Consider the following 24,475-nt stretch of genomic DNA (forward strand, 5'->3'; position numbering starts at 1 on the left):
CTTTTCTCCCTTCTTATAGCATTTCTCTTCTTTGAGAATCGTCTCTAGCTGGGGTTCAGGCAACAGCAAGGCTGTCTGCCAAGATGTAAATTTCTCACTCACACCCTTCTTCTTGCCAAATTATGGCCGCTTAACGAGGTGATAGTTCATTTGATTATGCTCACACCTGGCAGAGGTGATGGCTAGCCTTTTGTCTCTGAGGAACTTATCTGGGCTGCTTCCCCAGGTTTGGAATATGCCTTAGTAGCATCATACAGTAGAATATTATAACTTTACACACAATGTTGCCACACATTTTACCAAGACAAGAATGATCAGTGAATTATGAGTTTTCAAATGATATCTCACACAAGGCATACTTTCTACAAAATGTATCATAGTTTTGTAAAAGTGGTGAATATGGGGTACAGTCTGTCACACACATAAGAACATTAGAATGGCCATACTGGGTCAGACCAAAAGTCCATCTAACCCAGTATCCTGTCTGACAGTGGCCAATGCCAGGTGTCCCAGAAGGAATGAACACAACAGGTAGTCTCAAGTGATCCATCCCCTGTTGCCCATTCCCAGCTTCTGTCAAACAGAGGCTAGGGACACCATCCCTGCCCGTCCTGGTCAATAGCCATTGATGAACCTTTCCTCCATGGATTTATCTAGTTCTTTTTAACCTGGTTATAGTCTTGGCCTTCACAACATCCTCTGTCAAGGAGTTCTACAGGTTGACTCTGCGTTGTGTGAAAAAATACTTCATTTTGTTTGTTTTAAACCTGCTGCCTATTATTTTCATTTGGTGGCCCCTAGTTCTTGTGTTATGAGAAGGAGTAAATAACACTTCCTTATGTACTTTCTCCACATCAGTCATGATTTTATAGACCTCAATCATATCCCCTCTTATTTGTCTCTTTTCCAAGCTGAAAAGTCCCAGTCTTATTAATCTTTCCTCATAAGGCAGCTGTTCTATACCCATAATCATTTGTTGCCCTTTTCTGAACCATTTCCAATTCCAATATATCTTTTCTGAGATGGGGGGGGACCACATCTGCATACAGTATTCAAGATGTGGGTGTACCATGGGTTTATATGGAGGCAATATAATATTTTCTGTCTTATTATATATCCCTTTTTAATGATTCCCAACATTCTATTCACTTTTTTGACTGCCGTTGCACATTGAGTGGATGTTTTCAGATAACTATCCACAATGACTCCAAGATCTCTTTCTTGAGTGGAAACAGCTAATTTAGACACCATCATTTTATATGTATAGTTGAGATGGTTTTCCAATGTGTATTACTTTGCATTTATCAACACTGAATTTCATCTGCCATTTTGTTGTCCAGTCACCCAGTTTTGAGAGATCCTTTTGTAGGTCTTTGCAGTCTGCCTGGGACTTAACTATCTTGAGTAGTTTTGTATCATCTGCAGATTTTGCCACCTCACTGTTTGTCCCCTTTTCCAGATCATTTATGAATATGTTAAATAGGACTGGGCCCAATACAGACCCTGAGGGACACCACTATTTACCTCACTCCATTCTGAAAACTGACCATTTATTCCTACCCTTTGTTTCCTATCTTTTAACCAGTTATCAATCCATGAAAGGACCTTCCCTCTTATCCCATGACTGCTTACTTTGCTTAAGAGCCTTTGGTGAGGGATCTTGTCAAAGGCTTTCTGAAAATCTAAATAGACGATATCCACTGCATCCCCCTTGCCCATGTGCTTGTTGACCCCCTCAGATAATTCCAGTAGATTGGTGAGGCATGATTTCCCTTTACAAAAACCATGGTGATTATTCCCCAACAAAGTATGTTCAACTATGTGTCTGACAATTTTATTCTTTACTATAGTTTCAACCAGTTTGCCTGGTTCTGAAGTCAGGCTTACTAGCCTGTAATTGCTGGGGTCACCTCTGGAGCCCTTTATAAAAATTGGCATCACATTAACTATCCTCCAGTCATTTGGTACAGAAGCTGATTTAAATGATAGGTTACAGGCTACAGTTAATAGTCCTGCAATTTCACATTTGAATTCCTTCAGAACTCTTGGGTGAATGCCATCTGGTCCTGGTGACTTATTACTGTTTAGTTTATCAATTTGTTCCAAAACCTCCTCTAATGACACCTCAATCTGGGACAGTTCCTCAGATTTGTCACCTAAAAAGAATGGCTCAGGTTTGGGGTTCTCCCTCATATCCTGAATCATAAAGACTGATGCAAAGAATTAATTTATTTTCTCCGCAATGGTCTTATCGTCCTCGTGTGCTCCTTTAGCATCTCGATCGTCCAGTGGACTCACTGGTTGTTTAGCAGGCTCCCTGCTTCTGATGTACTTACAAAAGTTTTTGCTATTACTTTTTGAGTCTTTAGCTAGCTGTTCTTCAAATTCTTTTTTGGCCTTCCAAATTAATTTTTTACACTTCATTTGCCAAAGTTTATGCTCCTTTCTATTTTCCTCAATAGGATTTAACTTCCACTTTTTAAAAAGGATGCCTTCTTGCCTCTCACTGCTTCTTTTGCTTTGTTGTTTAGCCATGGCGGCTCTTTTTTGGTTTTCTTACTATAGTTTTTTTTTAATTTGGGTTATACATTTAAGTTGAGCCTCTATTATGGTGTCTTTAAAAAGGTTCCATGCAGCTTTAAAAAGGTTCCTTTCAGGGATTTTACTTTTGGTACTGTAAAAGCAGCAAAGAATCCTGTGGCACCTTATAGACTAACAGACGTTTTGGAGCATGAGCTTTCATGGGTGAATACCACATGCATCCGATGAAGTGGGTATTCACCCATGAAAGCTCATGCTCCAAAACGTCTGTTAGTCTATAAGGTGCCACAGGATTATTTGCTGCTTTTACAGATCCAGACTAACATGGCTACCCCTCTGATACTTTTGGTACTGTACCTTTTTAATTTCTATTTAACTAACTTCCTCTTTTTTGTGTAGTTCCCCTTTCTGAAATTAAATGCTACAGTGTTGGGTCGCTGTGGTGTTTTCCCTGCCACAGAGATGTTAAATTTAATTATTCTATGGTCACTATTACCAAATGGTCCAGCTATATTCACCTCTTGGACCTGATCCTGTGCTCCACTTAGGACTAAATCAAGACTTGCCTCTCCTCTTGTGGGTTCCAGGACTAGCTGCTCCAAGAAGCAGTCATTTAAGGTGTCAAACTTTATCTCTGCATCTCGTCCTGAGGCGATATGTACCCAGTCGATATGTGGATAATAGTAATGGGGGATTTCAACTGAGTTTTTTATTTTAATAGCCTCTCTAGTCTCCCTGAGGATTTCAGTCACTATCACCATCCTGGTCAGGTGTTTGGTTATCCCTACTGCTATATTCTTGTTTCTCGAACATGGAATTACTAGCCATAGAGATTCTATGGTACAGTTTGGTTCATTTAAGATTTGTACTTGATTTGATTTTATGCTTTCTTTCACATGTAGTGCCACTCCCCCACCTGCATGACCTGTTCTGTCTTTCCGATATATTTTGTACCCGGGTATTCCTGTCTCCCATTGATTATCCTCATTCCACCAAGTTTCTGTGATGCCTATTATATCAATATCCTCATTTAATACTAGGAACTCTAGTTCACCAATCTTATTATTTAGACTTCTAGAAGTGGTATATAAGTACTTCAAAAACTTGTCACTTTTTAGCTGTGTCCCATTACATGATGTAACTGAATGAGACTTTTTTTTCATTTGACTGTTTCTCATCAGATCTTACCTGTATTATCTTCCATACTCTCCTCCTTCCTAGGACATAATAGAGATTCTCTAGTAGATCCTCCCCTAAGGTATGTCTTTGTCCAAACCACGTGCTCCTCTCTACTTGTCCACTTTCCCCCAGCCCTTAGTTTAAAAACTGCTCTAGGACCTTTTTAAGTGCCAGCAATCTGGTTCTATTTTGGTTTCGATGTAACCACAGAACCAACTTTCTTACTCTGTCACTCTCCAGGACTGTCAAGTGCAATGAAGAGTGTATAGGTTATAGAGGACTTTATTTTATGTACCCAAAGAGAATAATCTCCCTTAACAACTTGATGTAATAGAGTTCAAATGCTTCAGATGTCATTGGGCCATATCTATTTGCATTATTGAAGTTCCAGGCACATGAACCACTCCAAAAACGCCATATTTCCTGGAACTGGCGTAGTTAAAAGAGGATGGAAGTGAAACTTGTCTTGGCATATGCATGTTCATTCTTTGTGAACCTACACAGTCTATCTGTGGCATTATTTTGGGGTTAACTGCCATCCCCAGTTACTACATGTTCAAATTTAGCATATGCTTTTCCTGTGCAGACAGTCATTGTGTACTAATTTTTATATAGCATTTTAAATATTCAAAGCACTATGCAACTAATTGATGCTCATGGCACCCTAGGAGACAGATGGGAATGTGATATTATGCCCTGCTTTTTTTTTTTTAAGTGGTTAGTTCAGATTTCTTTTCTAAATCAAATACATAACTGAAAGAGTGGACCAATCCAATGGATCTGGACCAGACTTTCCCCAAACTGTATTCAGTGTTGCTTGGGTCTGGAAGTTTGGCTCAGGCCCATCTCTAATATCTATCTTTTACTCAGATATCAGTATCACATCACAGGCCAAGTTTATAGTGTGACTGACCCTCATTGTGGCATCACTGAGTATTGTGATGTGCAAATTCCCAACAGGCCCTTGTAGCATGCCCAACATGACAGGTTCTCCAAAAATTAGGCTGTAGCCCTCCCATGGGTTCCCTGTAAGATCCTGTTTATATTATTAGTAATAAAAGAGTCTTTATTAGGAAAGGAGAGGATGCAAATGGCCTAATCAGGAGATATTACATATTTGGAATTATCTCAATAAGCTAATTTGTCTTCTCATCAAGCTCTGCTGCTATCTGGAGATGCTAAAATAATTTAGCCCAGCTAATTCATTTTCTACAGTCTGTACAATTAAAATGCTCTGGTGCTGTTACCAGGGTTGTTCTTGCCCTTGTCACTTTCCTATCCGCCGGAAATATTTGCTGTATTCATTCAAAAAGCAGGCTGTCCCTCGGTGCCTTGGAGATGGGCCTCATTTTTTCCAGTTCCTTTACAGCCAGTTCTGGCTTTGCCACTGCATCTCACCATGGCTGCGTCTTTTGAAAAAGCAAATCAAAACTTTTACTATCCATTACATAGATACAGATATTGAATACAGGACATCAATACAGAGATTACATATAGTTGGTTACTTAAGTACAACAGTATAGTGATTACATAGACTGAGTTGTTACATAGATTACATCAATACAGATGTTATATACAGTAGGTTACCTAAATATCAATACAGAGCTTTATAAATTACACAGATTGGATAAACACAGATATATCACAGAGTAGGTTACCTAAATACATCAATGCACAGAGATTACACAGATTCAGATATTAGTTATGGTATTACATAAATTACATAGATACAGATATTACATACAGTAAATTACATAGATATATCAATAGACCACAAATTGAATACAGTAGTCTAATGCATAGATTCATAGGTACAGATCCTTCATAGATACCATACATAGGGTACAAAAGTTACATGGATATGAAGATAGTGTCAGATTCTGATAGAATTACATACATTAGTTTCTCTTAAGTAATTTATGGCAAGCATTTCTGGAATCATTAAAATATTTTAGCCCAACTAATCCATCTTCTGGTCTACGTAAAATTAAACTTCAACTGGGAGTGTCTCTCTTGTTGTGACATCTCTATCCCTCCCCCATGTTGCTGCAAGCATCACAGGTCGGTTCTTCTGAAGCCTTGGGCTGGTTCTGGTTTCTTTGCAAATGGACCATACTTTTCTCCCATTCCCACCCAATTACTCCTGAGTCTGCGGCTTTACTGTGCTTTCTGTGAGCTGGCTGAGTTATTTCCCCCACCACAATTTGACTGTTTTCACCTCTTGACCTAGGCTTTTTAAACACTTTTTGTAGAGAGAGCAGGTGTTGCCCTCTGCCTTGCCTAGGTGGGGAAACTTACAACAAATAGTTCTTCCAGAATATTTATTCCAGACTGGTTATTTGGTATGAGCCCCCATGTGGGAAGGGTTATCCCAGAATAAGTGCCTTTTCTGGATTTACCCTCCAGTTATTCCAGAATAGCCATTTCAGTTTATTTCCCCATGCAGACAAGCCCTGGACTTTCTGCTGCTGTGGCTTTTGAGATGCAACGGCAATGTCAGCTCTTTCCCTTCGTCCCTCGACCACTTCCAAGGCTGTTGAGTGACCTGTGTTCTGTGAACGAGCCCTGCAGCCCTCCTTTCGGTATCCATGACCTGAGCTAAACTGGCTGATTCTTCCGACTGATGCTGGATTTCCGCCTACCCAGCTCTCCAGTGTCCCTCCCTGCTACTTGGGGAAAGGGACTCCATTGAAGAACCCACCGGCCACAACTCTGCTATTTCCCTTCTCTTAACCTTTGTGAAAGAAGAATAAAAAACCTTCCCCATCTTTCTGCAGCTTCCCTCCTCATTGCCTGAGGGGAGGAAGCAAAAGTTCCTCCCCACCCCCCAAACCCTGGCTCTTAAATCATCCTTCTCCTGGGACTTTTGGAGAGGAAAACAACATTCTCCTTTCCCTGACTTTCTCCAGTAGCTTCTCCAGGATGGGAACAATGGCGCTTCCCACAACCCCTACCATATTCCCCCTGGCTTTTGGGAAAAGGGTTGTGAAGAAATGTTCAGAGCTCTTCACCCCCATGTCCTACCCCACTGCCAAAAGAAGCAAAAGAACTTTTCACAGCAGAACTACCCCGGCCATGAGTGGACACATGGGGTGGCAGCCAACCCGTTTGCATCAGGCGCCAAAGGTAAATGAGTTAGCAGCTCACTGTGCATCCTCTCATGCCTGTTTTGACAATCGGGTGACATTAGAAATGGCCTCAGCACTGAGGAGACCATTCATTTTAAGTGAGAGGGAAGGGCCATGCGTATACCTCCATCTCGATCTCCCCCTACCTCTGCCCAGAAACTCTCTGCAATACAGCTAACTCTAAGGAGGAACTTAAAGTCACTTGAACATTGTGGATCTGAATGACTGACTCCAACTCAAATGTAAGGGCTCATATCCTGTAGATAGGGCATTCACTTCTGCCAGCCTAACAATGGGGAGGGACTATCCATATCACCAACTTTCTTTTGGAGGGGTTTGGCTTTCAACTGTGGTTTTTATACAAGTCTCTAGACTGGGGAAAGTTTAGGTCTGGTTTAGTTAACACATGCTAGCTATGTCTGATCTAAACTTGACCTGCTAAAAATCAAGGAAAAGGTGTTACCCTGCATCTACACTAAGAAAAAAGTGTAGAATTTAGGTCAGGCCCAGGCTTAGCTAGAGCCTCAGTGTACATGCATAGTGGGAAGAAGCAGTGCTTATGATACTTTTCACCTCAGCATCAGAAAATCTTTCTTAGCTGAATGTGCTCACTCTGGTTCCCCAGGGCCTGGCTACTGAACTTGGGAAAGTCTGAGAGACAAAATAAGGGAGCTTTCAGGCCAAGTTTCTCTCTTGGTTTAAATACTCATCTGCATGTGAAGCACATTTGGGAAGACCCTCAACCACAGTGTGTCCTGAGTTGGCCTCCTGAACAATCTGTAGTGCCTGGCCCTAAACCAGAGTGATATCAGTTCAAGTCTCCTTTCTACTCTGTAGCTTCCTGGCTCTCACAGTCAGGCTAACATGTCCATACTGCAGCTTTCTGTTTGAAACCTTCCATGTTCACAGCTCTTGGATGTGAAGCTATTTTGAAGGCTCTGGAAGTGGAATATGAAGGCTTTTTCCTAGTAAGAGTTTGCTGGGGAATATCCATGTTCCAGTGAAGTTGCCAGTTGTGCTAGTGAGCCTCATTTGATTGGTAAGAAGAGCTGCTGGTCATCACAGTCCAGGTCCATGGCCATCTCTATAAAAGGCTGTTTCGAAAGAAATGCAGATTATTATCTAGCATCAGTGGATCTTAGACTCTGTCAATCAAGAATGAACTTGGGTTTTTGAATGACAAGGTGAACAGGTTTCCTCCAACTTTTGCTATTTCAGTATGTGCAGTGAAGTCTGCTACAAAGAGGTCTGAGTTCTTTCCCAAAGAATAATTCTGTTGCCACTCTCTGCTAAGACCTTTGTAGGTGACATCACTTCTGGCTCTTCAAGATAGACTATTTGTCATGTCAGTTTTCTACCACTTCTTTCATTTGCTATTGGGCAGCAGCCTCCGCTGGCAATTGAATATGCATTGGAACCCCTTGTGAATTTTCAATAGCACCTCCTCTGGCAAAGATTTTGCTGTTACTATTCATTGTTGCAGGAGCAAGACTTTTTAGCATATGGAGATTATTACATCCTTGTCAATGAACAATCTTCTCGACAGATGGTTCTGTCCTATAACTCCAACTAGTTCTCTAGAGTCTGACAAGTTGCTGGCAGCTGTCATCCATATGTTGAGCTGCCATTATTTGCTCTAATTGGCTGGAGGGATAGTCTCTGTTATTGAGTTAATATAGACTTGAACGCCTTTTAAGTTTTCTCCTCCTTTGTCATAGGTTGCTTAAGAATAGCCCCAGAAAGAGTGACATCTTTCAATTTCTTAAAAGTGCAGATGTCTAAGAAGAAAACTTTGGATTCCCTGCAGAAGTTTAAACAGGATTTTGAACTAAAAAATGCCAACTAAGGCTTGAGTGGTTTTAGATGGTTGAGACTGCAAATGCATTTGCAAGACATATTACTGAAAGTGTTTTTTTTCCTCCCCGGTATGAGCATGTTTCCCATCCTCTTATTCCTATAAGGCCACTGGAAATTATGGTCACTGATCACTTGCTATCTTGTTGAAATTGCATAAGCAGTGACCCATGTCCAAAAGATGAGGCATCTGCTCCTGTGCACCAGTACTTTAGTATATTCCCAGAGTGGAATCATTAGTGCTCCTGCCTTCATAGCAGTTTTCCCTCTGCGGGTTATTCCAGGTCCCTGCACTATGGTCATAAAGGAGCGCTCTGTGTGGTTGTGTAAATGGAGCAGGTCTGAGCCCAGATTTCCCTGCAGATAGGAGTTTCAAAAGCACTCAGTGTAGACTTAGATCTGCTCACTTGGAAGTCAGTGGGAGTTCTGTCATGGAATAAAGTGGTAGCAGACTTAGGCCAATGCTGAGCGCTTTTGGAATTCCCACCTACGGGGTCTTGCAGCAAAACAGTGGTATTTTATGAAAACACAATTTTATATATTGCTAAGTGTACTCAGCACTTTAGAGGCATGTGGAACACAAGCTCACTGCTCGGAAAAGCTTAGGTGGTGAGCTTTTTGGGGCAAGGCCCATCTTTTTGTTCTGGAATTGTACAGGGCCTAGTAATACCAAAGTGTGTTTGAGTACTGGAAAGCCTAAGATTGCTTTTATTTTCTCTGGGTCAGTTCAATCTATCAGCTTTGGGAAATTGGATTTTTTGTTTTGTGAATGCCTATTTTCAGTTCACGGTAAAATCTGTCAAGTGTTATGAACAGCTATCAGCTTTGCATCTAGGCATGCTTTTATGTCGTGAGGGACAGTCACAGACATTCATATGAACACTCTGAAATTGTTTAAGTCTCTTCACTATGCAGAATGCAATATTCTTTTCTGAATTGGCTTGGTGTTGAAGTGCAAAAGAGAAATCAGTTGAAACAGTGTCTGCCAAAGAAAGTAATTAGGAAGTGCAGTTTCCAGAAGCCAGCAGCAGTACCTAATTGAGACTACTCAGTGACTATGGAACTTGCAATCATTTGAACCAAATGTGGGCAAATACAACCCTACCAAATTCACCACCAAATCAACCCAGTCATCTCTGACTCAATCCTTCCAGGTACACTCAGCATTCCACATGTCATTGCCGAAGCCCTAGATGCAAGACCCAATCCATCACTGCTCCCAACCACCATCCACTCTGAGTCTCATCCAAAGTCATGACAAGATCATCTATGAAATCCTCCACTCCAAAAGAAAATGAGATAAACCTTGGTATTTGGTTGACTGGGAAGCCTATGGACCACAAAACCATTCCTGGGATTCTGCAGACAATATCCATGTTCCCAAACGCATGAAGGCCTGTGACGGGTCATCCCCGGGGTGCCACCTGGAACTGGGGTACAGCTAAGCCCGCTCTCTCACCAATCAGGGTTCCCTTTTGGATTATGACAAGCTGCAAAGCCCTCCAAGCTTACACTCACACCAACATCCACAGGCAGAGGCCACACCCAGCTGTGTTCATGAATGTTCTGACCAGCCACTGCATGAACCAACAATAGAGAAGCTCTGGGTAAAATACCCCCAATTCCCCAGCGTAGGACCCCAGAGTTGTACCATCCTGACCAGTATGAATTTATTACCCAGTCCACCACTTCTACAAAGGAAAGTGGACATGCACCAACTCTCGTTCCTGGGCTGAGATTTTTCCCCAAGCATTTAATCAAACCACACTGTTTTAGATAAAACATAAAATAGGTTAACTACAGAAAGATAGATTTTAAGTGATAGCAAACAGATCAAAGTAGATTACCTAGCAAATAAACAAAATTGCAATCTAAGCCTAATATACTAGATAAGATTTGAATTAAGCTGTGTCTCACCCTTTTAGAGAGTTTAAACAATCTATCAGGCTTCCATACACAGGCTAGAAATCTCTTTAGCCTGGGACCATCACTTCCCCCAGTTCAGTCTTTGTTACTCAGGTGTTTCAAAGTGTTCTCTTGTGTGGGGAGTGGGAAATCACTCCCCCCTTTTAGATCTTTTTCCAAGTTGCTGGAAATATATTTTGCTGTGACCTGGGTCAAAGAGTTCCCATTGTGTAGTGCTATCTCTGAGCTGTTTCTATTGTGCCTAGTTCCTGGGGTAATTCTTGTGAGTGTGTGTATTTTCTCAATGGGCCATCAACATTGTTTGGCCTTTTTATTGTTGTACCTGAAAGGTTGTTTGTGGGTGTTCCCAACCTCACAACATGTTTCAGTAGCACCTACATACCAAAACTTTAACTTCATATATAATGATAATACATATAACTTAACAGGATATTAATGTTCAGCCAATCAAGACTTTTAGAATAATACCTCACAAGGCATATTTTGGGCAAAACATGTCAATTATATCAGTGGGATTGGAGCAAGGCCAGTGTGAAAATAAGGTTGGAGCAGGACTAGGAACAAGGCTGCAGCAAGAGCAGGGCTAGACCAGGCTAAGGTTCGGGGAATCTGTTACCACTATGAGGCAGGGAAGAGTCCCAAGCCCTGGAGTGAAGTAGAACAAACTGAGCTGTTCCTCCTGTGAGTCTTCCATACCTGCTCTGAGAGTCACCAGACCAGTTTCTGGCTTGTGGATTGGCTGGACCCTACCACAGGAATGAATCACCACCATACACATGGCTTCGTTCCTGGAGTCTGGTTCTGGCTCTGACCCCTGGCTTAGACTCTGGGTCTGACCATCCTGCTCTGACCACTAGCTAAGACTGCCCACATCCTAGTCCGGATACTTCCTTTCAAACTTTTGCAGTATCAAAGTAGTTCCTCTGATGCTTTCTGGAGATGGCCTCCACCTGTTCCCAACCACTGTAAAGCCAGTGCACTTCATCTAGGGCTATCTCTATGCTAGTGAGTTATTTGGGGTGGGGAGAGACACGGCCCTCCTTTTTCTGTCTGTTTTTGTTTTGTTTTTTGCTCTTTACATAGCCTTCGGTTATGGCCAGAATCCCCACCTTCTACTCTTCTAATAGTTTCCACCAGGAGGGAGCATTTTGCCCCCACTTTTTTAAAATGCTTATTTGCTTTCCCACAGCTCTTCTTCCCTCCCCTTTATCATTTACAATACAGAAACACAGGCCCATTGTTCTGCAATCTCTAAAGCCATAGAGGTGGACATGGTCCCTTCGCTGAAGGGTTTACCATACAGATTAAGACCCAATTAGTAGTTGTAAGATTCAATTGGAGGGAAGAGGCGGATGTGTGTGCATGTGAGTGTGAGAGAGAGAGGGGACCCAGTAATAACGTCACATAATTACGTAGGCTAATAATGTGCATAGCCTCATGGTTCAAATCTTTTAAACCTTTTCTGATGACAGTGGACACCAAAAAGACCATATTACCCCAGCCGTTGCTTCCCTCTATTATTCCTGGTCTCACACATCAGCAACTTACAGAAATTCTTTAGTTTCCTAGTGCGTCAGTGCAGCCCCACTGATTCATTGAATGCTGACCTTTTCTTTCAATTCTTGCTGCAAATTAAAAAATACCATACAGCCCCTTTTAACAGGTGAATCATTTGTGCTGCTGCATTGGTTTATGCAGTGTAATTGACCAGTTTGGAGTTACTGTGACACAGAAAAATAAAAAAAAATAAAGGAAAGAAATGTCATCACCTAACAATGTTCTGCAAAGGAACAGCAGAATAGTACTAGCTTGAAACAGAAAAGGGGCATAAAAGGGCTAACTGATAGGACACCATAGAGAGTGAAAGCATTAGCACTAGGGAGCAGGTGGTCATCTTTGGGGGATTGCAGGAGGTGGAATAAAACCATATGAGGCTGAACGACTCGTACATAAGTGGATGAACTGATAATGAAATTCCCACTGGCTTGAATAGAACAAGGTAGAGTTCAAAACCTACTAGAGAAAAACACCACTGGGCTAGAATACATCATAGTTTCTTATGGGGCACCACAAGTTCACAGGGTAGTTTGAAAGGCACGGTCCTTGCCCTTAGGAGTTTACCGTGTAGTTCAGACAAAACATTATGGAATGCAGCCATAGCAAGTGAAACACAAGACGTTTAGAGGAAAATGAGACTGTGGAAATCACCAATGGAAATTCTTATTGTCCCTCTCCTGTCAAAGTGATTGCAACAACACAACCATCGGAACCTGACAACTGATCAACTTCTGATGATATAGGCAAAAGTCCCAGAATATCAGGCCTTATAGGACAGAATCCTGTCTCAACAGCACTTGAGGGCAGAGCTTTAGTAAACTGAAATAGAATAAAATTCCATCATCGCTTAGACAGCAACCAACCCTCCATGGCCAAAACACCCCATAAGTTCCCCCTCCTCAGCAACCTCCCCACACCTGCAAGATCAAAGAGTTAATGCATAAGAGAGCTCAAAAAACATTTACAAAACAATCAGATTAACTGATGAGTAAACTCAAATCCCTGTTCATATTGGGACAAACACGCCAATAGAGGGTACGTCTATACTTCAAGTTGGAGGTGTAGCTAGAGGAGACATTCCCACACTAGCACTGATCAAGCTAGTGTGCTAAAAATAGAAGTCAAGCTATGGATGGAGGCACAACAAAGGAGGATAGCTGCCCCAGGGCATACCTTGCATCCCAGATGGGATTGTATTTGCAGTGGCTAGTCCCTCGTGCCGTGGTGGCTACATTTCTATTTTTAGCATGCTGGCTTGATCGGTGCTAGTGTGGGAATGTCTCCTCAAGCAGGAATTTACACCTTGAAGTGTAGACTTACCCACTGAGGCTCATGCCGCTGCTCTGTGGAGAATAGGAATGAACATGAACTGGCAGTAGCATTTCCATGTGAACAGCAGGCAATCAGCAGAGATGGTTCTTCTCTTTGCTTCCTTTTTGATCACCGAGGAGCAGGACCACCTTTTTTGGCAGGATGGAAATAGAAGAAATGTTTAGGTGCACCCCATTTTACAAACAGCGAAGAGAGCTTCAAGTGTAATTGCAAAAGGATGAATGACTAGAAGAATCAAAACTTACATATTTACATGAATTTCAAAGTAAAATGATGCTGAATTATAAATGACCACCACATCTCTATATGAAGTTAAAAAACAGGTTCCTCTGTTATACTCCATCATCTTAATCTCTAGTCAGACAGAACTCATATCGAAGCATCCGCAGCTACAGACAGACTGTCCAACCACCAAGAACCCTGGGAATGGTTGTCTACTGTGAGCCTACTGAAGTGAGACTTAGTCTTTTCAGATACCTCATTTAACACTGTCAAGTGGGCTGCCCACAGGAAGTAAGCAGGAATAAGGTGCATCCAATAAAGATATTTGATGAAGCAGAAACCACTGTTCCATTCAGATTATTTTCCTTGTACCTATTTCAGACAATCCCTAGCAAATTCCCCATCTGTTGAATTTCCAAGGTGCCTACCCTCTGTACTATCTGCACACTCAGAATGAAAAATACCAGTTACAAGGAAACCAGACTTTTAACAGTTCAGGATCAGTGGTAGAAACACCAAATATGGTTTAAGTGGGGAGTAATTGTTGCCTAGGGCTTGTGCTGGTCCTCTGCACAGGGGTGAATTTCATCCTAAATCTATTAACACAGCAAGACAGACATTCACCAAAGACAAGCTTCTAGGACTGTGCAGCAGTATGTTCCACAGTACTTGCTATGACTGTCTCTCAAAGCCTCTTCTCCTTAGCAGTATATTCTGTGCCTGATTCCCAGGCCACATGATCTCAAGATCCTTTGCTTTCTGTTAATGCACTTTTCCTTTCTTTCAACACGGAAAGGAGAGCAAATGGCACATTCAGTTGAATGATGTTTCCTTCAACGCTGATAGAGATTCTTCACTAATGGTTGTCTAGGGGGCATATTTTTTTCACTGGAAAAATGACAATAGCATCCATCAGCCACATTGTAGCTGGAATTCTGATGTCCTCTAGACTGTTGAACAATCTCCAAATAGCAGAGCCAGCTTTAGATGGGCATGAAGTTATGTCAGAAACTCTACTTTTTATTTAATGCTTTTATCTATTTTATTGGGATTTACTTTAGTCATTTGAGATCCTTCACAAGGGAAGGTGCTGAATGCATGTAGGATGATATTATTATTTACACTCTGTGCAACATTCCAAAGGTGTAGATGAAACTTCACTTACCCAGCCACGCAGTGGCAGTTCCGATGGGCCCGGATGTTCTGCTTTGGCACTGTTCACTGTGTGCCAACCCAATCTTACACAGTTCATCAGCAAACTGTGCACCTAACAGTGAAATACAATGGGCCAGATCCTCAACAGATGTATTATGTCATTTGTTCTCCTTTTTGCGTTGGAAGAATTTACACTTGCAAAACTTGATCTATAAAACAAGTATAACATACAAAGTTTACTATAAACAGCACCTAAAAGGGCGTTCTCTGCATTTCCCTTTAAAATGTTTCATGACATGTCAGAGAACAAAGACGGTCTTGTGCTTAAGACACTAACCTGGCGATCAGACTGTGTTCAGTTCCAGCTTTATCGCAGACTTCTTGTGTGAATGTATGCGAGTCACTTTCTTACTCTTACCCTTTGTCCATCTTGTCTATTTAGACCATAAGCTTTCAAGAGCAGAGGGCTGTCTGATAAGATTTATGTTCTTCTCCTTGTATAATCCGATTCCGAGCTCACTTGGGGCCGGGAAGTGCTACAGAAATGCAAATATGATAATTAGAGATAGTCAGAAAATGGGGTGTTTTTCCGCATGCAAACAAAAAATTCATTTTAATCTGAATTCCTATAGAAAAATTTGACTTTTCCTCAAAACTAAAAGATTTGAAAATGGTTTTGGTTTTTGGCAAAATGTCTACATTTTCCCTGGAAAGTAAGCATTTTCAATGAACATTGTCCATTGAAAGACAGCTTTGAGGGAAATTTTGGACCAATTCTAATAATGGACTGAAGTCCTATAAAAACTGCACCATAAACAACCATGAATGGGCCTCTGGCAAAGATGCTTCCCCAACGTGCCCTCTGGCTGCAGCACTGGACAACTTTTGCTTCAGCTGCATCTACCTTCTTTTGACCTGCTTCAACCATAGGAGTGTCCTAGCCTTCCAGCCAGGCCACTGTACAGAGTCCACCCCAGAGTCCTTTATCAAAGTCCAGCGAAATTGCATACAAATCAAACTATCAGCCCAGCTGGACTCAGCAGGCAATCACTCAGCACAGGCACGTTGCTGCTGCTGCTCTCTGATTCCATCAGTCCCCCAATCCAGGGGCTGGCACACTCCTCCTCTTCCTCAGGATTTCTGGCAGGCTCCAGCTCATCATTCACATTCATGTTGGCTTCCAGGCTGACAACGAAAACATGTGGTCCTGCCGTGGGAAACTCACCCTTTTTTGTGATATGCTTTACCTCAAAATTTCTGTTCTGATGAATGCAGAGCTTTATTTGGAAAACAAAATAGCCCCCAGCTACATATTTCTGGTGGAAAAACATCACAAAGATCACTCTGCTAATTTGGAAATTTTTACACAGCGTCGATCCATGTCGAAATGTATAAATATTTCTTTAAAACTGTCCTGGGAAGCTACACGAGCCAGGGGTAGGGGAAGGATCTAAGCAGAAGCTCTATATCAAAAAGAAAGAAACAGGTTGCTTGTTTCATTCACTTGTTGCCTCTTAACTGTAAGCGTTTTGGGGCAGGGCCTTCATTTACTATATGTTTGCCTAATACTTAGCTTTACGAGGATCCAACTAGTTTGAAATGTCTAAGCACTACCACCATATAAATGATAATAGATGAGTATGGAGAAGAAACGCATATTTGAGCATACAGATACTAAACTCTTCAGGGTAGGAACTGTGCCTTAGTCTATGTACATACTGTGCCTAACAATGGGAACTTGATCTCTGTGGGGGCCTTTAAGTGCTACCAGATCACCATAATAAAAAAGTAATTACTGAACCACTGTGCCCCTGTGGTGACTTATGTAAAAACGGGCACTTCCACATCTGAGTAGACCTAGATACACTAAATGAAGCAGTCACAAAAGAAAGGTATATTATTCACAGTAGGGAAATAACATAATTGCCAAGTTACTTGCTGCTACCATAATTTCCTCACTAGAAGCAAAATCCAATAGCCACAGATGTCAATGGAAGTCTTTCCATTGACTTCAGTGAGCTTTGGATCAGGCCCTACATGTACACAGGCGATTTGAGCAAGTTCCAGTTCAACTCAACAGTGCCAAGCAAAACATGTTTACAAGGCACCAGCCAAACCCTTATTATTTCTTCCCTCCCTCGTCTCTCTTCTGTTCCCTTCCCTTTTTCCTCCCTCTTCTCCTCCTAGACACTTTCCATTTCTATTTCCAAAAGGCTCTCTCAAAAAGGTATGCTCCATTAGATAATGTTTGTCAAGCACAATATCCGGTAGGAGCTATTATAAACTCTTCTGCAAAGATGCACAATTAAGATTCTAAGCACAACTTGCAGCAGCTGTCAGAAAAACGTCTTGTCCTACTGATGTTCTAATAGGACAGATGATACCATCAGACACAAATGCATTAGCTTTTTGTTGTGCTCACAAAATAAATTCAAAAACTGATCCCAGTAGCATAATTTCTGCATTTTATAGAATCATAGACTATTAGGGTTGAAAGAAACCTCAGGAGGTCATGTAGTCTAATCCCCCTGCTCAAAGCAGGACCAACACCAACTAAATCATCCCAGCCAGGGCTTTGTCAAACCAGGCCTTAAAAAACTCTAAGGATGGAGATTCCACCACCTCCCTAGGTAACCCACTCCAGTGCTTTACCACCCTCCTAGTGAAATAGTGTTTCCTAATATCCAACCTAGACCACCCCCACTCCAACTTGAGATCATTGCTCCTTGTTCTGTCATCTGCCACCACTGAGAAAAGCTGAGCTCCGTCCTCTTTGGAACCCCCCTTCAGGTAGTTGAAGGCTGCTATCAGATCCGCCCTCATTCTTCTCTTCAGCAGACTAAACAAGCCCAGTTCCCTCAGCCTCTCCTCGTAAGTCATGTACCCCAGCCCCCTGATCATTTTTATGCCCTCCGCTGGACTTTCTCCAATTTGTCCACATCCTTTCTGTAGAGAGGGGCCCCAAACTGGACACAGTACTCCAGATGTGGCCTCACCAGGGTCGAGTAGAGGGGAATAATCACGTCCCTTGATCTGCTGGCAATGCTCCTACTAATACAGCCTAATATGTCATTAGCCTTCTTGGCAACTAGGGCACACTGCTGACTCATATCATTTGTTGTTGTCATCGTCACTGGATCAGTTTAACAAGGGGTAATATCTGTTTTGTGTACTTTTATCTATACTGTTAACAGAAGCAAATATGGTAATTACATAGGTCATGCATTAATTTTAAGAACTAGGTGGTACTGTAAATTGTTTCCTGTTATAGCAGTCATTTCCAGGGTGAGCATTTTCCTTGTTAAAACAATGAATACATTGGGCCATATCCTCAGCTGATATAAATCAAAGTTGCTCCATGGTATTGCTCAGTGGAATTATGCTGAATTACACCAGCTGAAGATCTGGCCTGTTATATTTGTAATCAATGAAGGAAGGAACAACCCTAGGATACAGCACAAGGATACGGGTTTTTAAAACCTAACTATAGCTCTACTCTTCAATGTTTGGTTTGCAACTGAACTTTTCACTGAATGATTTAAAAATTAATTCACCATGTACATTATTAAAACCATTTCAGGTTATATTTTATATCATGGCTGAGTCATGATCAGAACCTTGCCACCATCTGTTCAGGATTTCTGATTGATTTATTTTGCCATTTTTTAATATATATCCATATGAATGCAAGGATCTGAGAACCTGGGGCCAGCATCCAAAATATGCACTGCTACCTCAGTAACGAAGCATCATCTCGGCCTGCAGAGAGCCCTGAGAACTTTCCAGACTGAAAAAGGGCAACTAGAAGTACTACATGCAACCATCCACTGGGAAATGAACTTGAGCAGAAGTCAGTCAGTCCTGGTTTCAAGGGAAGGAATGAGAAGATCCAGGTGGAAGTTATTAACTACGTTCTTTTGCTACTGAATTATTGCTGGTTGCTGTGGATGCCATTTATATTGTAGGAGCAGCTCAAAGCCTCAACCAAGTCTGGTCCTAGTTACATGCTAGACAATGCATACATTTTCAAGGGGTGCCTAAAGCAAAAAAAAGTAGGTACTACTTTTGAACGGTGGCATGTATAAGTCTAAAGAAATAAAATAAAATACAGTAGAGTGCTCCCCTTTCAAGCTCATCCCGGATTCTCCTGCAGTCACCACTGTCTTTTTCTTTCTTGCCTGGCATATGTTAGCGAACATGTTTAATGCTGTGTGGTTCCATGGAGGAGGATGGAGGCAGACTCTGAGGAGCGAGTGTGCCCATCTCAGGATAGGAAATGAGGCAATCCCCCTCCAGAGTATAATACAGAGCATTACCATATAGAGTTTTGCTTGGTGGAGGATCCAACAGAAAAGTACCTGACAGAAATTGAGTCAATGGAGTTACACATGTGTAAGTCAGAAAAATCAGGTCCAAAGTTGGTATGAAGATGATAGTGTGTAGGTAGAGTAGAATGAGTAAAGTCATCTTTGAACTAAATATGGAAATCTTGAAAATAATTTTCTTCTTACCATAAACCAAACAAATTGTGGATTTGTAGACAGCCAAAAGTTTTGAATAAAGTTCTGGAACTTGCACTCTGAGCAGGGAACACTGTTGAAGAGATCACATCTACACTTCAAAAGTACAACAATATTTTCCATGTTGCTATGCAACACTCCACACCTTCAGCTGCCCTTCTGTGTAGGCGCATGTCTAAGTGATTTCCCTTTGGGATCACCTCAGGTCCTGAGTTGTTACACCAAAGCATCAGGTTTTTAAAAATCTGAATAAAACAGAACTAGTAGTTGATTATCACAACAGGAGATACAGTGTAATGTTTGCAGCATGCCAGAGAGGAATGATACATGAAACAAAAACAAATGCCAGAGCAGACTGAATGAGATTAGTTATCTAGGACATGTACTCATTGACAAAGAAGTGTGACTCGATCCAAAAAGGATCAGAGCAATGGTATCAATGAAGAGACCCCCAAAACAAGGAGAAGAGTCTGATGGGCATATTAACATATCTAAGCAAATTCATCCCTAATTTATCACACTGAAATGTTCCACTCAGAACATGTTTCTGGGACTGAACAGAATGGCCTGGAGATTATTAGCAAAATAAAAGCTTTAAACGTTAAAAAAGGATGTCAGAGAAGCATTAGTACTGAAATATTTTGAGATTAACCAAGAACCTGATCTCAGTCAATGCAAACAATGGGACTATGCTATAAAATGCTCACTCAGTAGCATATGCTGTTAAAACACCAAATCCCTTCCCTTCTCCTCGGTGGATACAGGTGCTGGTAGATCTCCTAGAATAGCGTGCTGGCACCTCTCTCTCTTCAGATTGGGCACGGACCCCTTTTCCCGACAAAGGCAGCACCTGATAGAACTCCTCTATGTGCAATTGTGTAAGACTATGTAGTGAGGGGATATGGCTTTCCTCCAAGACTAGTGGGTGGAGCCAGACCTGCCACTCCCACCCTGCGGGAAGCAGAGGAGCAGGGCAAGAAATTTAAAAGGCAGGCCCTGCAGCTCAGTTGTGCCAGAGTTGGAGAAGGAAGCAGATGCCTCTTGCCTGCTGCTGAGCCCTGTGCCTGAGATGGAACTCTACTGCGCCTCGGACCCAGAGAAGGTGCTGGGACTGATCAGTACTCTGGGGAGATGGAGGAATCCCAGGAGACAGAGGTACACTCCAAAAGGGGAGTAGGAAGTAGCCCATGGACACCAGAGACATAGTCCAGTGTGTTGCCAGAATTCACGTCAGCATGTTCTGGTGGAATCTCAGTTAATCCAGTGGTGAAACCATTCACCACCGTTAGGGCCCTGGGCTGGGACCTGATGGAGGAGGGTGAGCCCAAGTCCCCCCATCCCACGGCTGTCCCACGCCAGTATGGCAATCTACTCACCGGAGGCCAAGAGGCATGCATTTGTCCACTTTCTGCCTGAACCAGGCGGCCAGGCGAAAGCCTGCTTACTGCTCTGCCCCGTCCAGAGGGTCAGAGCCCCTTAGACTGTGTATTACTCTATCCTGCCTAGAGTGCCAGAGCCCTGAGACCACTAATTCCTCACTGAGCCTTGCCTTTATAGATCTACGGTAGCCAGGGGACATGGCTTCCCTCTGAGAGTTTGTCCCTGTGCTTGCCCTGGCCTGTTTCCACTCTGTTCCCCTTTTTCCTTTACCTTCCCTTGCTCCCCCCCTCATTCAGCCTCCTTGCTTTGTGCGCTAATGTCCCCTCCCTAAGCGCTTGTGCCCCTTCCCCCATTTATGTTGCCCCCACTCTGCCATGATATTGTAGCCCCTCCCTTTCCCAGTGCAGCTGGAGGAGCTGGTATGCCCACCCCACACCAGTGATCGCACTCCCCTTCCCTGCTGCATTTGGCATCCCCATAACCCCCTCCCCCATCAGCACCCTCCTCCCCACCCAGAGCCTAGCCGGCAGGAGTGGTTGGCCTTTCCCCTTCACTCTCCCCCTCCCAACAGTGGTACCTCCTGCCCCTTTCAAGAATGGCGAGGGAGACTGTGGGTGAGGCTTCTTGAGTGGACCCTGTTGCCCCTCCTCCCCCCGCCAGCTCCGCCATCTGTCTCTCCAGCTACCCTCTCGACCACTGCCACGAATGTGCAGAACCCCCTCTCAAGGGGAACAGCTGGCATCTGGACCAACCGACTGGCTCAAGGGGACCAACGGAACATGGCTTGTTATTACTGTGGACAGAGGGGCCATGTACAGATCCAGTGCCCCAAGCTCAAGGACAGACTGAGCAAATCAAACCCTCACAGAGTTAACTGGGTAGGGAACCAGCCAGAGGAGGAGCAGGCTTCCCAGGCAGGGGCGGGCTGGCAGCTTACCAACTGTTCAGGAGGGAGGAGTTTCCCAGCCCAGCTCCCCTGGGGGCTGGATGCTCTGGACTCAAGGTTCTCAGTTTACAGGGTGGACGCGGGGCTGTCCTTGTGGATGGGAGGAAGGTCAGTGGATATTGGGACACAGGCACTGAGTAGTTCCCCAGAAGTATCGCTGCAAGCTACTATACCTGGCCCATGACATCCCTCTCTCAGGACACCAGGGAATCTGGCATACCAGGCAGAGGCTGCTACAGAACTTTTACCGGCCTGGAATCTTTAATATTGTCCAATAGTATTTCAAATTCTGCAATCCCTGTCAGAGGGTAGGGAAGGCCCGGGACAAGGGGAAAAGCAGCTTTGAGATCTTTGCCCATCATAGAGGAGACTTTTCAGAAGATGGCAGTGGACATAGTGGGGCCTCTCAGCAAGATGACCCGATAGGGGAAGAAATATATTCTGGTGGTGGTAGATTTCACTACCTGTTACCCTGAGGCAGTGGCTTTGTCTTCTATCAAAGCAGACACAGTGGCAGATACACTGCTGACCATTTTCAACCAAGTGAGGTTCCCCAAGGAAGTCTTGGCAGACCAAGGATCCAACTTCATGTCAGCCCTTCTCTGGTGCTTGTGAGAGACTTGTGGGGTCCGGCACATCTGGGCCTTAGCATATCACCCCCCAGTCCAATGTGCGGGTGGAGAGGTTCAATGGAACTCTAAAGATGCTGAAAACCTTTATGAATTAGCACCTGCAGGACTGGGACAAGTACTTGCCTCACTTGTTGTTAGTGTACAGGGAAGTGCCCCAGGAGTCCACCGGGTTTTTGCCTTTGAACTGTTATATGGAAGAAGGATAAGGGGGCCCCTGGACCTGAGGAGAGACTAATAGGAAGGGAAGGCCACTCCCAATGGAGAATCAGTGGTGGAGTATGTCTTGACCTTCCGAGAAAGACTTGCTGAGCTCATGGTCTTGGCCAAGGAGAATCTGGCCAGAGCCCAGAGGAAACAGAAGGTCTGGTGTGACCACATGGCACAGGCCCGCGCCTACGCCACCGGAGACCAGGTGATGGTTCTCAACCCCATGAGAAAAAACAAACTACAAGCTGCCTGGGAAGGCCCTTTCAAGGTTGTCAAGCAACTAAATGAGGTAAACTATGTGGTGGAATGTCTAACTGGGCACACCGCCACAGGGTGTACCAAGTTAATATAATGAAGGCATATTATGACAGGGGGAATGTGGTGTTGGCTGAGTGTGAACATTGGGAGGAGAAGGGAGATGACCCTTTAGTAGGTCTATTCCCCTCTGATGAGCTAACCCCTGCCCAGCAAGCTGAGATCAGAGGGGTGCTGTATTTGTACGGACAGCTGTTTTCCAACCAGCCTGGACTCACTAATCTGACTGTCCACCGGGTGGAGACAGGATCACATCCTCCTATAAGGTGCTCCCAGGGCCAGTGCAAGGATGTTTCATGCCCTAGGCGAAACTTCCACCTTGCAACCTCCCCTGTCCCCGAGCACCCACCCTGAGGCGCCCCCGCAGCAGCTCCCCACTGCCCACCCTCCTCACCGAGCACACCGTGACTTCTCCCGCCTCCCAGGCTTGCGGCACCAATCAGCTTAGGCATCGCAAGCCTGGGAGGCAGGAGAAATGAAGTAGCCACGGCGTGCTCGGGGAGGAGGTGGGGCAGGGGTGAGCTGGGGTGGAGAGTTCCCCTGCATGCCGCCCCCACCCCCTTACTTGCTGCAGGCAGCCCTCCCCTGCCCCAGCTCCCTCCGCCTAAATGCCGGCGGTGACCGGGGCGGCTGAAGATCTGGGCGCCACAGTCGCTGCCGAAGAAAATGCTGCCCCCCCAAACCCTAGCGCCTTTGGCGACTGCCTAGGTCATCTAAATGGTTGCACCGGCCCTGGGTGCTCCCCCTTCCGAGTCACAGGGAAAACACTCAGGATCTGGAAAGAGAGGTCAGTGACATGCTGGCTTTGGGGATGATCCAGCCATCTTCCAGCCCTTGGGCCTCACCTGTGGTGCTGGTCTCCAAAAAGGATGGGTCAATCTGGTTCTGAATCTTAATGCCATCACCATGTCCAATCCCTACCCCATGCCCAGGCCTGACGAGCTCCTAGACAAGCTGGGAGGAACTCACTACCTTACCACCATGGATCTTACAAAAAGCTATTGGCAAGCACCACTGGATGCAGATGCCAGGCTGAAATCTGCCTTTATCACCCCTCTGGGGCTCTGAGTTCCTGGCCCTGCCTTTCGGCCTCAAGGGAGAGCCTGCTACCTTCCAGCGCCTGGTGGATCAGCTACTGAGAGGGGTGGAGAGTTTTTCTGTGGCGTATATTGATGACATCTGTGTCTTTAGCCAGACTTGGGAGGACCATGTGTCCCAGGTTAAACAAGTGCTGGACCAACTCCAGGAAGCTGGGCTGACCATAAAAGCTGAGAAGTGCAAGGTGAAGACGGCTGAAGTATCTTACCTGGGCCACCGGGTGGGGAGCAGCTGCCTAAAGCCGGAACCAGCCAAAGTGGAGGCGATCAGAGACTGACCCGCTCCCCAAACCAAAAAGCAGGTCCAAGGCTTTATTGAGATGGTGGGGTATTATTGAAGATTTGTGCCACACTTATGTCCATAGCTGCCCCCATCACTGAGCTGTGCAAGAAGGAAAGGCCAAACAAGGTGGTCTAGACCAAGCAGTACTAGAGGGCTCTCTGTGCACTGAAGGGGGCTCCAGTTAGTGCCAGTTCTGGGAAA

At 44.0% G+C, this 24,475-nt stretch overlaps 1 long non-coding RNA gene across 2 annotated transcripts; it reads right to left on the minus strand.

The window, feature by feature from the left end:
- Positions 1 to 4,788: 4,788 nt before the first annotated feature.
- LOC120406729 lies at positions 4,789 to 21,976 on the minus strand. Of its 2 annotated transcripts, none has more exons than XR_005599534.1 (4): positions 21,914 to 21,976; positions 15,232 to 15,430; positions 14,905 to 15,103; positions 4,789 to 5,129 (listed from the first exon to the last, which is right to left on the minus strand). It is a non-coding gene; the product is annotated as an uncharacterized LOC120406729 (long non-coding RNA). The 2 variants fall into 2 exon arrangements; XR_005599535.1 differs by lacking the exon at positions 21,914 to 21,976 and adding an exon at positions 21,732 to 21,848.
- Between the last annotated feature and the right edge of the window lie 2,499 nt (positions 21,977 to 24,475).

The sequence above is a fragment of the Mauremys reevesii genome, linkage group 5 (genome assembly GCF_016161935.1).
Source record: "Mauremys reevesii isolate NIE-2019 linkage group 5, ASM1616193v1, whole genome shotgun sequence".
In the NCBI taxonomy this organism is placed as follows: Eukaryota; Metazoa; Chordata; order Testudines; family Geoemydidae; genus Mauremys; species Mauremys reevesii.